The sequence below is a fragment of the Amyelois transitella genome, chromosome 22, assembly GCF_032362555.1.
Source record: "Amyelois transitella isolate CPQ chromosome 22, ilAmyTran1.1, whole genome shotgun sequence".
Classification (NCBI taxonomy): Eukaryota; Metazoa; Arthropoda; class Insecta; order Lepidoptera; family Pyralidae; genus Amyelois; species Amyelois transitella.
Genome location: NC_083525.1, coordinates 3,535 through 18,559, shown reverse-complemented (window position 1 = coordinate 18,559; position 15,025 = coordinate 3,535).

Below are 15,025 nucleotides of genomic sequence, written 5' to 3'. Positions count from 1 at the left end.
GATTTGCGAATTTTAAGTCTACCTACAAATAAATACCAGCTAGGTACCTTGTTAAAGGTATTTCTTTTATTTAAATACCGTCATTTTACTAAGATCGTTTTGTTGTCAATACTTATCATTATCTTTACATTTGAGGGTATTTCTATTATTTAAATACCGTCATATAGTTAAAAATCCAAGTTGTGTCAATACTTATTAATTATTTTGTATATTACCTTACTTAAAATTATAAAAATAACAAGTCAATTTTTAAAATGTATACCTATTTCTACTTAACCACTATAAAAGCTTTGTAAAATCCTTATGTATACAGATAAAATTTTGCATAATATTGCACTTCGAGTGTCTTCGTGTCAGCAAATAATGATTATTTGCTGATGCAGAGACCTATGCATTATTGTATACGTGAAGTCACGCCCTCCGGCCCACGCGCTCATGTCGCAGCATGCCCGTCATAATTGCATTATTAATTAACACATGATTATTAATTTAGCAATTGGTGTGCCGCGGCACGCCCGGCAAACCAGAGACCCTGACTCACGCGTATGCAATTCTGGACCTGGCGAGAGCCTCCCATCTTTGCCTGACCTGACAGACAGAGCTGAAGGCGTTGTGATTGTCACTTACCGCACTTCGGTCTGCCCGGCAGTTCAGGCACGATGGGACGGCTCCCGCCATCCAGCCTTGACACTCCGACCTCTGATGCTCCCCGCCGCAGTGGCTGCACCTCTCTGCTGTCTCCTTGCAGTGTCTCCTGCCGTGGCCGTAGCCCAGGCACATCGAGCACTGGACCAGCGGAGAATAGTCCTCCGCCTGGACCCGCTGCATGTCGATGCGCGCTGAGCCGGCCACGACCACTGCCTTCCACATCTTGGGAGGGACACTCAGGACTATGTGCTCCAACAGAGGGTTGCGGGCCTTCTTCCTAAATTTGAATTCTATGGCCATATCTTCCTCCTTTAAGTCCCCAAGTATCTCACTATTTTGTTTTACCAATTTTTCTATAATTTCTTCATTTTTATTTTTCTTTATAACATTTTTTAGCACTATGAGGGGGTTTTTATTGTGTACATCTCTTGCCTGTAGCTTCCCTAAACTATTTATCCTCTTCTTAAGTTTCTCCCTTCCTTCTTCTGTCTTGCAGCTTATAATAAGCTTCCTATCCCTCGTCTTCCGTACCTTTTCTATTCTAACCCAATCCCCGCCCTCTCCCGCCACTTCCCTAATTTGGTCCAGCACCTCGTCACCTGTTTCCACTCCTGCCTTGTCGTTGACAATAACGGAGTGGTAGGTGACGGGTGGTTCCTTCACATTGGCGACGACCTGCGAGTACGTTCGGGGCTGCGTGCCTGTGTCTGCTCCTGATTCGGTCCGATTTTTAAAAGCCTCCTTGAGATCCCTTAAGGTCTTTGAGTTCTCGTCAAGTCGATCAGTCAACATCTTCAGATGGCTCTTGATGTCCCCGATTTTCTCTTCTTCCTCAGGAGCAGGGGACGTCTGCGTTCTCACGCATGGATTTTGACCTGGTGTGAAATTTTTCAATTCCTGATAAATGGCCAGGTCACACACCAGGTCATCCACCGCTTTCAGCTTTTGGATTACAGAGTCTTTTGTTGTTCGCTTTAATCGCAGCGCCGTTTCGACCTCGTTAATGGCGGCTTCCAGGAGGCCTCTGATGTTGCCGCCCAACATATCTCGATCGTCATCAGTCAAGATCTTCCTTCTGTTTTCTTCTCTTAGGAGCGGGGTTTTTGGGTGGTGTTGGATGAATTTACTCCTGGTTATGGGAGTAGCCCATTCCGCTGCAGGTATACTGGGAGGGGAGTCTGTGAGGGAGGAATCACTCGGCAGTTGAGTGGGAGAAAGCGTGTTGTCATCATAATAGGAGAGTGTCTTTTTAAAGGACACGGTCTTTGGCGTTGGGTTAAGAGTCATGTTTTAAAAAGTAAATTTGTATAAGTTGTAAAAAAAAAAAAAAAAATGCAGTATATCATAAAATATGATTAAGTAAAAAACAGAGGTCACGATTTAAAACAATTAAAAGAAAAGTATTTACAGCTTCTTATTCTGGGGTTGCACGTGTTCTTATGCCTGTTGATCCGGATCCCGACGAATCCAGAGAATCCACACAATCCGTCCAATTTCGAATAATTCTTGGAGCCCAGGTAAGTATATCGTGACACTGAACACTGTTAAACACTGATTTTCACAATTTTTATTTTTCACAATTTTATTTATCACAGATTTTAAATTTTTCACAATTTTTATTTGCGGAGCGCGTTGGAGCACGTCTGCACTCCACGACCGCTCGAAGCAGGGGTTAGGTTAGGTTAGGTTAGGTTTTTTTTTTTTTTTTTTTTTTAAAGTTTTCCTCTGGGTGTTACACCACACCCAGAGGGAGTTTATTGCCAGTATTCTCTGTTATGGTGGGCAGAGACATTTTAAGACATTGTTTTTTACATCATATATGACAAACTTCTACATAACTTAATTTTCAAACTAAAGTCTGCTTCTTTATACAATTTCAAGTTGTTTTTCTTTGACTTTATTTTTATACATTGTATTGTGTCTTATATTATCTTATATTTATTTATTTGTTTCTTTTTACATTGTTATTTTACTTTTCTTATATACATATATATTACGTATATATAATTTTTGCTTTGCCATATAATGAAAACTGGTCAATAACTTTATAATCAACGTATCTGAATACATTTAATATCAGTATCCTTTGATAGCATGATTTCGCTATTTATTTAAATATTTTCTTATTGTCTATAATTATCTATTCACAGTTATATTGTCATTTTTTAATCTATATTACATACTGTATAATTTATACAGTGTTGTTACATTAATTTTCAATCTAAATACTTGATCTGTCAAAAATTTTTATATACTTATTACTAACTTATAAACCAAACAACCGTAGTCATTTATTATTATCTATTATTATAAAGTTATCACCTTGATTTTATTTTATTTTATTTTTTTTTTTTTTTTCAGGATGTTGTGTTGCATACAACAGACCAGGTCAGGTTGTTTAAAATAATATAAAATCCTAATATTCATATACATTGCTTACTATTACGAATGACCATAGTCATATATTTATGTCCCAATCATAAAATTATCGCCTTATACAACTATTTATACAACTTATTTTGTTTCTTACTTTGCCTAGCAACAGACTACCCGCGTCTTCGCCTCAACGGATAATAATTATCCTTTGAGGCGGAGCCCCACAGCATACTGTTGCCACGCATAATCTTTGTTTTGGCCTCCACCACGTGCCACGACATGCCTTAAGTTATTGCATTTTAATGACTTTAAGTTTCATCAACATGTCAATATTGGATGGCCGCGGCACGCCGAGAAAACCATTAACTAACAATTATAAGTATGTTATTCTGGATCTGGCGAGAGCCTCCCACCTTTGCCTGACCTGACACGCGGAACTAAAAGCGTTGTGAGTACTCACCGCATTTCCGTCCGCGCGGCAGTTCAGGCACGATGGGACGACTCCCGCCATCCAGCCCTGGCACGCCTCCCTTTGGTGCTCACCGCCGCAGTGGCTGCACCTTTCGGCCTTTTCTTTGCAGTGCCGCCTGCCGTGGCCGTAGCCCAGGCACATCGAGCACTGAACCAGAGGGGAGTAGTCCTCCGCCTGGATCCTCTGCATGCCGATGCGCACTGAGCCGGCCCCGGTCACTGCTCTCCACACCTTAGGGGGGACACTCAATACTAAGTGTTCCAATAATGGGTTTCTGGACCTCTTTCGAAATTTTACCTGTAAGACCTTTTCCTCATCTTCCAATTCTTTAAAAATTTCGCGATTTTGTTCAGTAATTGTGCGGATTATTTCTTCGTTAGTGTTTTTCTTAATTACATTTTTGAGGATAATGAGAGGGTTTTTGTTTTCCATCTCTTTCACTTGTAAATTGTGTATTTTACCGATCCTTGCCTTTAATTTATCGCGGCCTTCTCTCGTCTTACAGCTTAAAATTACCCTCCTGTCCCTTGTTCTCCTGATACGTTCTATTTTTACCCAGTCGCCCCCTTCACCAGCTACTTCCCTTATTTTTTCCAACACCTCCTCGCCCGTTTCCATTCCTTTCTTGTCTTCCACAATAACGGAATGTAGGGTAGTTGGTCCAACATGTGAAGCAGCTGCGACTTGGGCATATGTTGGTAGTTTTATAGCGTTACTTTCTCCGGTTTCTTCCTTATGGTCCACCAAATCCCTTATCTCCTGAATACGTCTGGAATTTTCTTCCAATCTATCTACGATCGGCCTTAGAAATTTTTCCAGTTCCCCTATCTTTGTTTCCTCCTGTGGGATGGGGGAGGTCTGCGTCCTTATGCTAGGTCGCTGACCTGGCGTTAAGTTTTTAAGCTCCTGGCAAGCGGCCAGGTCGCACACCAGGTCGTCGGCCTGTTTTATCTTTTTTATTACAGAGTCCTTTGTAGTCCTCTTCAATCGCAGCGCAGATTCGATGTCCGTCATAACCTCCTCGAGGATGTCCCTGATGGAGCCACACAGCGTGTTCTTGTCCTCGTCCGTCAGGAACTTACGCCTATATTCTTCCTTCAGGAGCGGCGTCTTCGGGTAATGGTGGATATACCTGCTCCGTGTTCTGGGGGTTGCCCATTCTTCCTCCGAGGATGGCATGACGGGGGAGTCCGACGGTGAGCTATTTCGGCTGCTAAACTGTGTAGGCGATAATTGGAAGGCCTCTTGGCAGGTCAATGGTTCTTTGAAAGACACAGACTTCGGTGTTGGGTTTTGCGTCATTGTTAAAAAGTAAATTTGTAAAAGTGGTAAAAATAAAAAGTACACTATTGTAAAGATAAAAGTGAAAAAGTAAAATTAAAATAAAACAAATGAGGGTAGAGGCAAAACGCCAGTCAACACGTATTTGTAAGACCTTAACACTAATGAGGACTAGAGACACGAAGGTCAGAAGTAAACGTCAATATACAATTCGAGACTCCACTTAATGACGGGATCCTACCCCGTGCTAAACTGAAAACACTTAGAACACTGCACTTATCTTATGTTTATCTCGCTTCACTGAATAGCACGTGGTCTGACTCGGGGCAATTATGATCAGTCCACCAGGATGCGAAGTAGCTGACCCTGTCCCAGTATGAACACTGTGTTTTAGGTCCTGTGCACTACTTAAAAATTTTTTGTACAATATTTTAAATTTATTTTATGCAATAATTTCGCGGAGCGCACTGGAACACGTCCGCACTCTACGCGTGCTCGAAGCAGACTGGGTTAGGTTAGGTTAGGTTAGGTTAGGTTAGGTTAGGTTAGGTTAGGTTAGGTTAGGTTAGGTTAGGTTAGGTTGGGGTGCTAAGTGCGGGAAACCTCCTCGAGTGCCCTGTCTCTTGAAGGTCTTGCTTCTGTTGCTTGATTCCAATGAATCCGGTGACAGCGGTGGGCTGACGAGGGACACGGGACGGTGCACCCCGGGCGACAGCAAATAACTCCCCGATTGACGGGGTCTTGTTTGTTGTTGGCCAATGTCCCGCAAAAGCGGGGTCCCCTGTGGGGCCTTCGCGTGTGTATTGGTGGGCGAGGTCTATTTTTTAGACCCTCGCGTGTCGGGCGCCGCTCCCTCTTGTCTGCTTTCAGACGAGAGTGGATGTGGCGCAACTCTTCGCGCGGCGTTCCGGTTTCGGCCGGCGTCGGGCAACTCGTTACCCCAACTGATGGGGCCGAGGGTGCTGTGCTGTCATGGCCAGCACCGCGAGGAAGAAAACCTCAATAAAAAATAACCCCAATCCCACGGTCGGGCGTGCCTAGGGGATGAATGGCGGGGGGGGAACCCCGTCTCGAGCGCCCAACATCACTTTCAGGGACCAAACCCTAGTAAAAAAGGAACCCCATGAAAATGTCGCTTCTTAAGACTACATTACCCCAGGAGGGTACCGGCCGCACCGCGGTCGGAGAATCCCTCCCCGCGTCCTCGGGCGCGGGCTGCCCCACCGTATCTGGGGGGGGCAAGAACCGACATAGGGACGTAAGTCCCTCAATTCTGACGTCGCAGCCAGAGGCTGGCTCACTTTCCGAGGCGGAATGGGTGAGCGTAGAGAGTTTGTTGGAGGAGCAACCCCGGCAGCGGGCTCCAAAAAGGGGCCGTGAGGGGGAGGATTGTGCCAGTACTGAGGTACCGGCACCGAAGGCGCCCAAGGCGCCAACTATGAAGGCCGTGAAAGCGGCCAAAAAAGGTGGTCGGCCGAAGTCGACTTTGTCCGCTGACGCCCGTCGGGAGTTAGTGGCGGCAAAGCGCGACGAGGCCGAAAAGGTCGTGGCCGAGATGGCCAAAAAGGCGGAGACACTGCAGGCGACATCGCCCGCAGACAAGGGCACCCTTGGGGACCAGGCCGCAACGAATATAAAAATTATTCGGGAAATTGCGGCCCATTCAGGGAACCTCAAGGGTACCTTCCAAAAGGGCCTGAAGGACGCTGCAGCGTCCTTAGAGAAAGTCATGTCGGCTCTGAGCTCCGGGTCGACAGGTGGGGAGGCTGAGCACCTGCGCGTAATATGCGAGCGCATGGAAGCAAAAGTCTCCTCACTTGAGAAAGAAGTGGCGCAGCTCAGAGCTGCCATTAAAAGTGAGCGTCCTGAGCGGGCGGCCTTTGCGCCTGCCCCTCTGACGGAATTCCGGCAGGAGGAGACTGAGGTGCTGCAGCGCCTCATTCTCACCACAATGGGTCCTGTGCTGGACGCCCGTTTTGAGGGCCTCCAGGACCGTCTCCTGCCGGAGAAACGCATGCGGCCCGCACTGGCGGCCGATAAACGCCGTACACCGGCAAAAGAGACATCGGATGAGAGGTTGGCTGCCTCGGTGGCCGACATGCTCTCAGACTCCGATGTGGAGGAGGTGCCGGTGCCGGCTCCGGCAAGCCGTACGGCCGTGTGGCGGAAGGCGCCCCCCCAGCCGACCCCTGAACCCAAGCCCCAAAAGGGCAAAGGCAAACGGGGTAGGAAGGGAAAGGGCAAAAAAGGGAACCCTGCCCCTACGGCGCCTGAACCTGAGCCGGTACCGTTGGCATCGGTGGCGCCTCCACTGCTGTCATCACCGAGGTCGGCCAACTCGCCATCCTACGCAGCCGTAACGGCTGCGCCGGCGTCACGGCCACCCGCTCCGCCACCGGCTCCTGGGCCATCAGATATGCCCTGGAAGAAGGTGCCGGAGAAGGGCTCCAGGAGGAAGGCTGCCGCTGCCGCTGCCCCACCCCGGGGTAACCAGGCTGCGGCCAAAAAAGAGAAGGGTCCACAACCGCTCAAACTCCGCCCACCGCGGTCGGCTGCGGTTGTGATCAGGCTGCGGCCGGACGCAGAAAAGCGTGGAGCGACCTATGGTCAGGTCATGGATCTGGCCATGGATAAAGTGGACCTCGGCGCCCTGGGTATACCCGGGGTTAAATTCAAAAAGGCGGCAACAGGTGCCCGCATCTTAGAGATAGCGGGCACTGAAAAGGACGACAAGGCCAACCTCCTGGCGTCCAAATTGAAGGAGGTCCTGGATCCTCAGGTAGCAGAGGTATCCAGGCCTCTAAAATGTGTGGATGTGCGCGTGCTGGAGCTGTGCGACTCCGCTACTCCAGCCTTGGTGTGTAGTGCAATCGCTCGTGCGGGTCAATGCCCCGAATCGGAAATCCGAGTCGGGGACATTCGAGAGGACCGCGCGGGCGTCCGCACGGCCTGGGTAAGGTGTCCCATCGCGGCGGCCAAACGGCTGACCGCCAACGGCACCAGACTCCTAGTCGGATGGGTTTCGGCGCAGGTAAAACTGCTGCCGGCTAGGCCCATGCAGTGCTTCCGCTGCCTAGAGACGGGTCATGTCTCGCAGCGGTGCACTGCCGAGTCCGACAGGAGCCTGCTGTGCTACAGGTGCGGCGAGCCGGGTCACAAGGCCGCGGCGTGCAATGCCGCCCCCAAGTGCATCTTGTGCGCGGGGGCAGGCAAGCCGACGGGGCACCGCGTGGGGAGCAAGGCGTGCTCCAGCACGCGCCAAAATAAAAAAAGGAGAGGTGGGAAGCGGGGTGCGTCCGCGGCTACGGCCCAGACGCAGCCTGCTCGTGCGGCTCAGAGCGCCGAGGCGATGGAAACGGGGGCCTCTGAATAATTATGGCCCTCAAAGTTCTCCAGGCGAATATCAACCACTGCACTAGTGCACAGGACCTGTTGTGTCAGAGCATGGCGCAGTGGTTGATAGACGTGGCGGTGGTCTCTGAGCCGTACTTTGTCCCGCCCCGGGAAAACTGGGTGCGGGACGAAGACAGTGCGGTGGCGATCGTGTCATCGGCGAGCTCTTCGCCTCCTACATGTGTCGTGCGAGGTCATGGAGTGGTCTCGGCTCGTCTGGGTGACTTGGTTGTGGTTGGAGTTTATTTCTCGCCCAACCGTCCGCTCAACGAGTTCGAGTCATTCCTGACCCAGGTCGAGGCGCTGGTCCTGAGGAGTCACCCTCTCCCCGTGCTGGTTGCTGGAGATCTCAATGCCAAATCAACGGCATGGGGATCCCCCGCAACAGATGCGCGGGGTGCACTCATCGAGGAGTGGCTCATCACTAACGGGCTAGCGGTAGTGAATCGGGGGACGGCACCCACGTGCGTGCGATGGAACGGTAGCTCGCGACCGGACGTTACGTTCGCGAGCCCAGACCTAGCGCGCCGTGTCGAGGGCTGGAGCGTGTTGGAGGACGTGGAGACGCTCTCTGATCACCGTTACATACGGTTTGATCTCTCCGCGTCCTCGGTCGCTCCGAGCGGCCCAAGCCGAACTCCGAACGAGGCTGGCCCGAGGTGGCAGCTGAAGCGCCTCGACAAGGAGTTTCTCCGCGAGGCGGCCATTGTAAAAGGTTGGTCCCGTGCGCCGGTGAATGTGGTGGTAGAGGACGAGACCGAGTGGTTCCGGGGCGCGTTAGCAGAAATCTGCGACGCCTCGATGCCCCGGGCCAGTACTCGTCCTCCCAGAAGGTGGGTGTACTGGTGGTCGCCCGAGCTCTCGCGTCTGCGAGAAGCCTGTTTCAGGGCTAGACGCCAGTACGCCCGATACCGGAGGAGAAGGCGCAGGGACGAGTCCGAAGAGGCCGCCTTGTGCGCGACACTAGTGGAGGCGAAGAGATCGCTGAGGACCGCGATAGCATCCGCCAAGGAGGCAGCACGCGAGGAGCTGCTGGGTACCTTGGACCGCGATCCTTGGGGGCGCCCATATCGGCTGGTCCGGAATAAGCTCCGGCCGTATGCGGCCCCCCTGACGCGGACCTTGGATCCGCAGTTCCTCGGTGAGGTGGTGGCCGCTCTGTTCCCGCAGGGAGCGGCCTTTCAGCCCCCCAGTATGGCACCGCCACTGGCGGAAAGAAGCGAGGGCGTGGAGGCGATCCCGGAGGTGACCCGGGATGAGTTTGCTGCAGCCGTTACACGGCTGCGTGCGAAGAACGTCGCCCCGGGTCCTGATGGAGTTCCGGGTCGTGCCCTCGTCCTCGCTCTGGACGTTCTGGGGGAACGGCTGAGGGGGCTGTTCACAGCCTGTTTCGAGCAGGGAAGGTTTCCCGCGGCGTGGAAAGTGGGCCGACTAGTCCTACTGCAGAAGGAGGGACGTCCGGCGGATTCTCCGACCGGGTTCCGTCCCCTCGTCGTGCTCGATGAGGCCGGCAAATTGCTGGAAAGGGTCGTTGCTGACCGCCTCGTCGAGCACCTGGAGAGAGTCGGGCCGGACCTGGCGGATCGCCAATACGGGTTCCGCCGGAGGCGGTCGACGATTCACGCCGTGCTGAGGGTGAAGTCCTTGGCGCAGGATGCGGTTGCCCAGGGTGAGGTGGTCGTGGCGGTGTCTTTGGACATCGCCAACGCCTTTAACTCCCTCCCCTGGTCTTGCATTGTGGAGGCACTCCGATACCATGGGGTGCCGACCTACCTGCGTCGGGTCATCCAGGACTACCTCTCAGAGAGATGGATAATCTTCCCTGACCGAAACGGTTGGACGAAGAGTTCAATGACGCGCGGTGTTCCACAGGGTTCTGTCTTAGGACCGCTCCTGTGGAACATCGGTTACGATTGGGTGCTGCGGACGGTCACTCTGCCCTGGGTGGAGGTCGTCTGCTACGCGGACGACACACTCGTGACCGCCCGCGGCGCCACATATAGGGAGGCGTCATTGCTCGCCACTGCGGGAGTCGCTGAAGTGGTGCGCCGGATCCGTCGACTGGGTCTGGAGGTGGCTCTCCACAAATCCGAGGCGCTGTGCTTCCATGGCCCTCGGAGGAAGCCGCCTGCAGACGCCAGTCTGATGGTTGGAGGTGTTTCAATTGCCATCAAGCAATCGATGCGCTACCTGGGCATCGTTCTTGATGGCAGATGGAACTTCGGCGCCCACTTCGCGGAATTAGCGCCGCGCGTGACGACGGCGGCCGGAGCGCTGACTCGGCTCATGCCGAATCTGGGAGGTCCAGAAGCGTCCTGCAGGCGCTTGTACATGGGGGTCGTGCGATCGATAGCCCTTTACGGGGCCCCCGTATGGGCGGATGCGCTCTCTCGCCAAAACCTCGCTTCCCTGCGGAGGCCACAGAGGCTGATGGCGACGAGAGCCGCAAGGGGATATCGCACGATCTCCTTTGAGGCAGCGTCTGTGCTGGCCGGTTCCATTCCCTGGGACCTAGAGGCGAAAACCCTCGCGTCGCTGTTCTTCTGGCGCGAGGAGGCCGTGGCCCAGGGTCACCGGTTGGCACCGAGGGAGATCGCAGGACGCCGCAATGAGCTGTGTCAGCGCTCCATTGAAGAGTGGTCCCAAAGGCTGGAGCAGCCGACTGCTGGGCGTAGAACCGTCGAGGCGGTCCGTCCGGTGTTGGGACAGTGGTTGGCGAGGCAGCACGGTAGCCTGACTTACCGTCTGACCCAGATGCTCTCCGGACATGGTTGTTTCGGAGGGTATCTGTGTCTGATCGGTCGGGAGCCGTCTGCTATCTGCCACCACTGTGACGGATGTGCTGACGAGGACGCCCAGCACACCTTGGAGGTTTGCCCAGCCTGGGACCAAGACCGCGCGGAGCTTCGCGCGGTCGTGGGGGACGACCTTTCCCTGCCGGCTGTCGTGAGACAGATGGTCGACAGCGAGAGGTCGTGGACAGCAGTGCAGACCTTTGCGGAGAGCGTCATGCTCCGCAAAGAGGCGGCGGAAAGGGTGAGAGAGGACACGTCCGACCTCCCCATACGCCGCCGGCGCACTGGGCGCAGGAGGCGGGCATACGCCCTGCACCTGCTGCCCCCACAATAAGGGCCGGTCGGGCGGCGGAAACGGGATTCCGCTGCCTGGCGAAACGGCCCTGGGTCGAAGGCGCGCTTGTGCCAGGCGCGCCCTCCCCTAGCGGGTAGAATTGAAGGCCGACGGGTCACCCCGCTGGCCGCTCCGTGGAGAGCGGCCGAGCCGAGGCCGCCGTGGAAGCGGCCGCCGCGTCAGGAGTATGAGCGAGGGCAGCTCACACTCCTGGCAACGAAGCGGTAGGCGATGGCACCGTGTGGTTTTAGTGGGTTCAAGCCCCACATAACCCGTCCGACTTCCCGTAGCCGGCCGGGTAGACGAAGGTCTTTCCACACGTAAAAAAAAAAAAAAAAAAAAAAAAGGTTAGGTTAGGTTAGGTTAGGTTAGGTTAGGTTAGGTTTTTTTTTTTTTTTTTTTTATGTTTTCCCCCAGGTGTTACACCACATCCGGGGGGAGTTTATTTCCAGCATCTCTCTGTCATAAACAAAGACATTATTAAACAAGGTTTTTCACATGGTATATGATAAAAACTACCTTAACATTAAACTATACTTAGAGTCTGCTTCTATTTACAATTTAAAATCTTATAATTAGTTTTATGTTAACTATTCAATATTACTTTCCAATTCAATTCTTTTCTTATTTCGAATATAGTCATATTTTTATTTTTGCTTATTGTAATTCAACTACCGACACATGCCAACATTTGAATGCTGACATATGTCGGTAGTTGAATTACTTGTTGTAATTCAACCACCGACACATGCCAACATAAAACAAATACTGACAAATGTCGGTAGTTGAATTACTTATTGTGATTCATCTACCGACACATGCCCGCATTCGTTTGTTTACACCGTTATTTTCCATTTTCACTTTATGATACAGTTATTCATGCTAATATACCACTTAATATCTATTTATTACCTCATTATTTCACGTACTTAAATTGATTACATCTTTGTTGATGCTGGTCAAAACTTAATATTAATCACCATTTACTATATTTTAAGACGCCCTATATTTCTTTTGTTTTTTATTTTGCATGATTTGCAACTTTGATTTGTTATCCTATATATCTATAGGGTTCTTTGTCAGCTTAATATCAGTCATTTATTAAAACAATATTTAAATCCTATATATACATTAACGTCGTTACGTTAGTCATACTTTAAAAAAACAAAACAATTAAAATCCTATTTCTACTAATGTAGATACCTCAATATCAATTATTAAAACATCACAGATTAATTTAATACATGGCATTGTCCTTTTATATACAATTTATGTTTGCATATACACAACTGCGCATGCCTTCACACCAACGGATAATTATTATTCGTTAGTGCGAAGCCACATACGCACATTTGCTGACGCGCAAGCATATTGTCCCAGACCCCCACGCACGCGCCGCGACATGCCTCGGATTATTGCATCTTTAATGAACGTCCTTACATCAAATTGACAATATAGGAGTGCCTCGACGCGTACGCGAAATCCAAAACAATATACCTAAGCATATGCTATCCTGGATCTGGCGAGAGCCTCCCACCTTTGCCTGACCTGACAGGCAGAACTGAAAGCATTGTGATCATAACTCACCGCGTTTCTGTCTGCCCGGCAGTTCAGGCACGATGGGACGGCTCCCGCCATCCAGCCCTGGCACACCGCTCGCTGGTGTTCGCCACCGCAGTGACAGCACCGCTCCGTCTTCTCCTTGCAGTGGCGCCTGCCGTGGCCGTAACCCAGGCACATCGAGCATTGGACCAGCGGAGAATAGTCCTCCGCATGGATCCGCTGCATATCGATGCGCACTGAGCCGGCCTCGACCACTGCTCGCCACATCCTGGGGGGGACGCTTGCCACTACGTGCTCCAACAAGGGGTTTCTGGACCGTTTTCTAAATTTGATTACTACGTTCTTGTCCTCTTCTTTTAAATCTCTAATGATTCTAGAGTTTTGGGTAACCAGCTTTTCTACAATTTCCTTGTTTGTATTAATTTTCATGACATTTTTAAAAATAAGAAGAGGGTTTTTGTTTTCCATTTCTGTAATTTGTAGGGTATCATTTTTGTTTAATCTATTTTTTAATTTTTCTCTACCCTCCCTTGTTCCGAAACTTAAAATTACCTTTCTGTCTCTGGTTTTTCTAACCCTTTCTATCCGGATCCAGTCTCCACCTTCTCCAGCTATTCCCTTTATCCTCTCCAATACCTCGTCACCTGTCTCCACTCCCTTCTTGTCGTGGACAATCGCGGAGTGTAAGGTGACGGGCGCCTCCCTTGCCTTAGCCACGGCCTGTGCGTAGGTTGGAGCACGTGTGGTTGTGTCTGCTGTTGAAGATCCGCTCCGATGGTCGATCAACTCTTTGATCTCCGTTATGCTTCTGGAGTTCTCCTCCAGTCGGCTGACCAGCGCAGTTAGGACAATCTCCAGTTTTCCTATTTTTGTCTCCTCCTGGGGAACCGGGGAAGTCTGGGTTCGCACACACGGTCTCTGACCCGGTGTGATATTCTGTGGCTCCTGGTAAACCGCCAGATCACAAACCAGGTCATCCGCTTCTTTTATTTTGTTAGCGACCGAGTCCTTTATTTGTTTTCTTAACCTGGGCGCCGACTCGATGTCTCCCCTGATCTCCTCCAAGAGAGCACGGATCCGGCCGCCCAAGTCGTCCCTCTCGTCGTCAGTCAAAGGTTTTCTTCTGTTTTCCTCTCTTAATAGAGGCGTCTTCGGGTAGTGCTGTATGAACTTACTCCTTGTTATGGGAGTAGCCCATTTCCCTTCCACAGACGTATTGACGGGGGAGCCTTCGTAGGACGAGTCGCTCCGAAGGTGCCCGTGTATGGGTGAGGGGGTGCTGTCAATGTTATAGACATGTGTCTGGAAGGACACAGACTTTGGTGATGTTTGCGTCATGTTTTAAGATCGAATTTTGTAAAAGTTGTAAAATTGTAAATTGTAAAAGGAAGAGAGTAAAGATAAAATGATAAAAATGTAAAGTCAGGGTCAAAATTTAAAATAATATTTACATAGGGCCTGGAAAGGCGTTGTCATGAGACTTAGGTTACCTAAGTCTACCGTAGTCCTCCTGACGAATTTGTTTTATTTTCGGCGTGGCACTTCACGGACACTGGAACAAATCCGTGGAAATCTTCGTGATCCAGTCCACCCAAGGAAGCTGTTCAAGTCCAGGTATTTATTTGATGGATCACAACACGCACAAACACTTATTTTATAATTTTTTAAAAATTTTTACACTTAATTTACACTATTTTTTACACTGATTTTTGCGGAGCGCATCGGAGCACGTCTGCACTCCACGACGGCTCGAAGCAGACTGGTTAGGTTAGGTTAGGTTAGGTTAGGTTAGGTTAGGTTAGGTTAGGTTAGGTTAGGTTAGGTTAGGTTAGGTTAGGTTAGGTTAGGTTAGGTTAGGTTAGGTTAGGTTAGGTTAGGTTAGGTTAGGTTAGGTTAGGTTAGGTTAGGTTAGGTTAGGTTAGGTTAGGTTAGGTTAGGTTAGGTTAGGTTAGGTTAGGTTAGGTTAGGTTAGGTTAGGTTAGGTTAGGTTAGGTTAGGTTAGGTTAGGTTAGGTTAGGTTAGGTTAGGTTAGGTTAGGTTAGGTTAGGTTAGGTTAGGTTAGGTTAGGTTAGGTTAGGTTAGGTTAGGTTAGGTTAGGTTAGGTTAGGTTAGGTTAGGTTAGGTTAGGTTAGGTTAGGTTAGGTTAGGTTAGGTTAGGTTGAG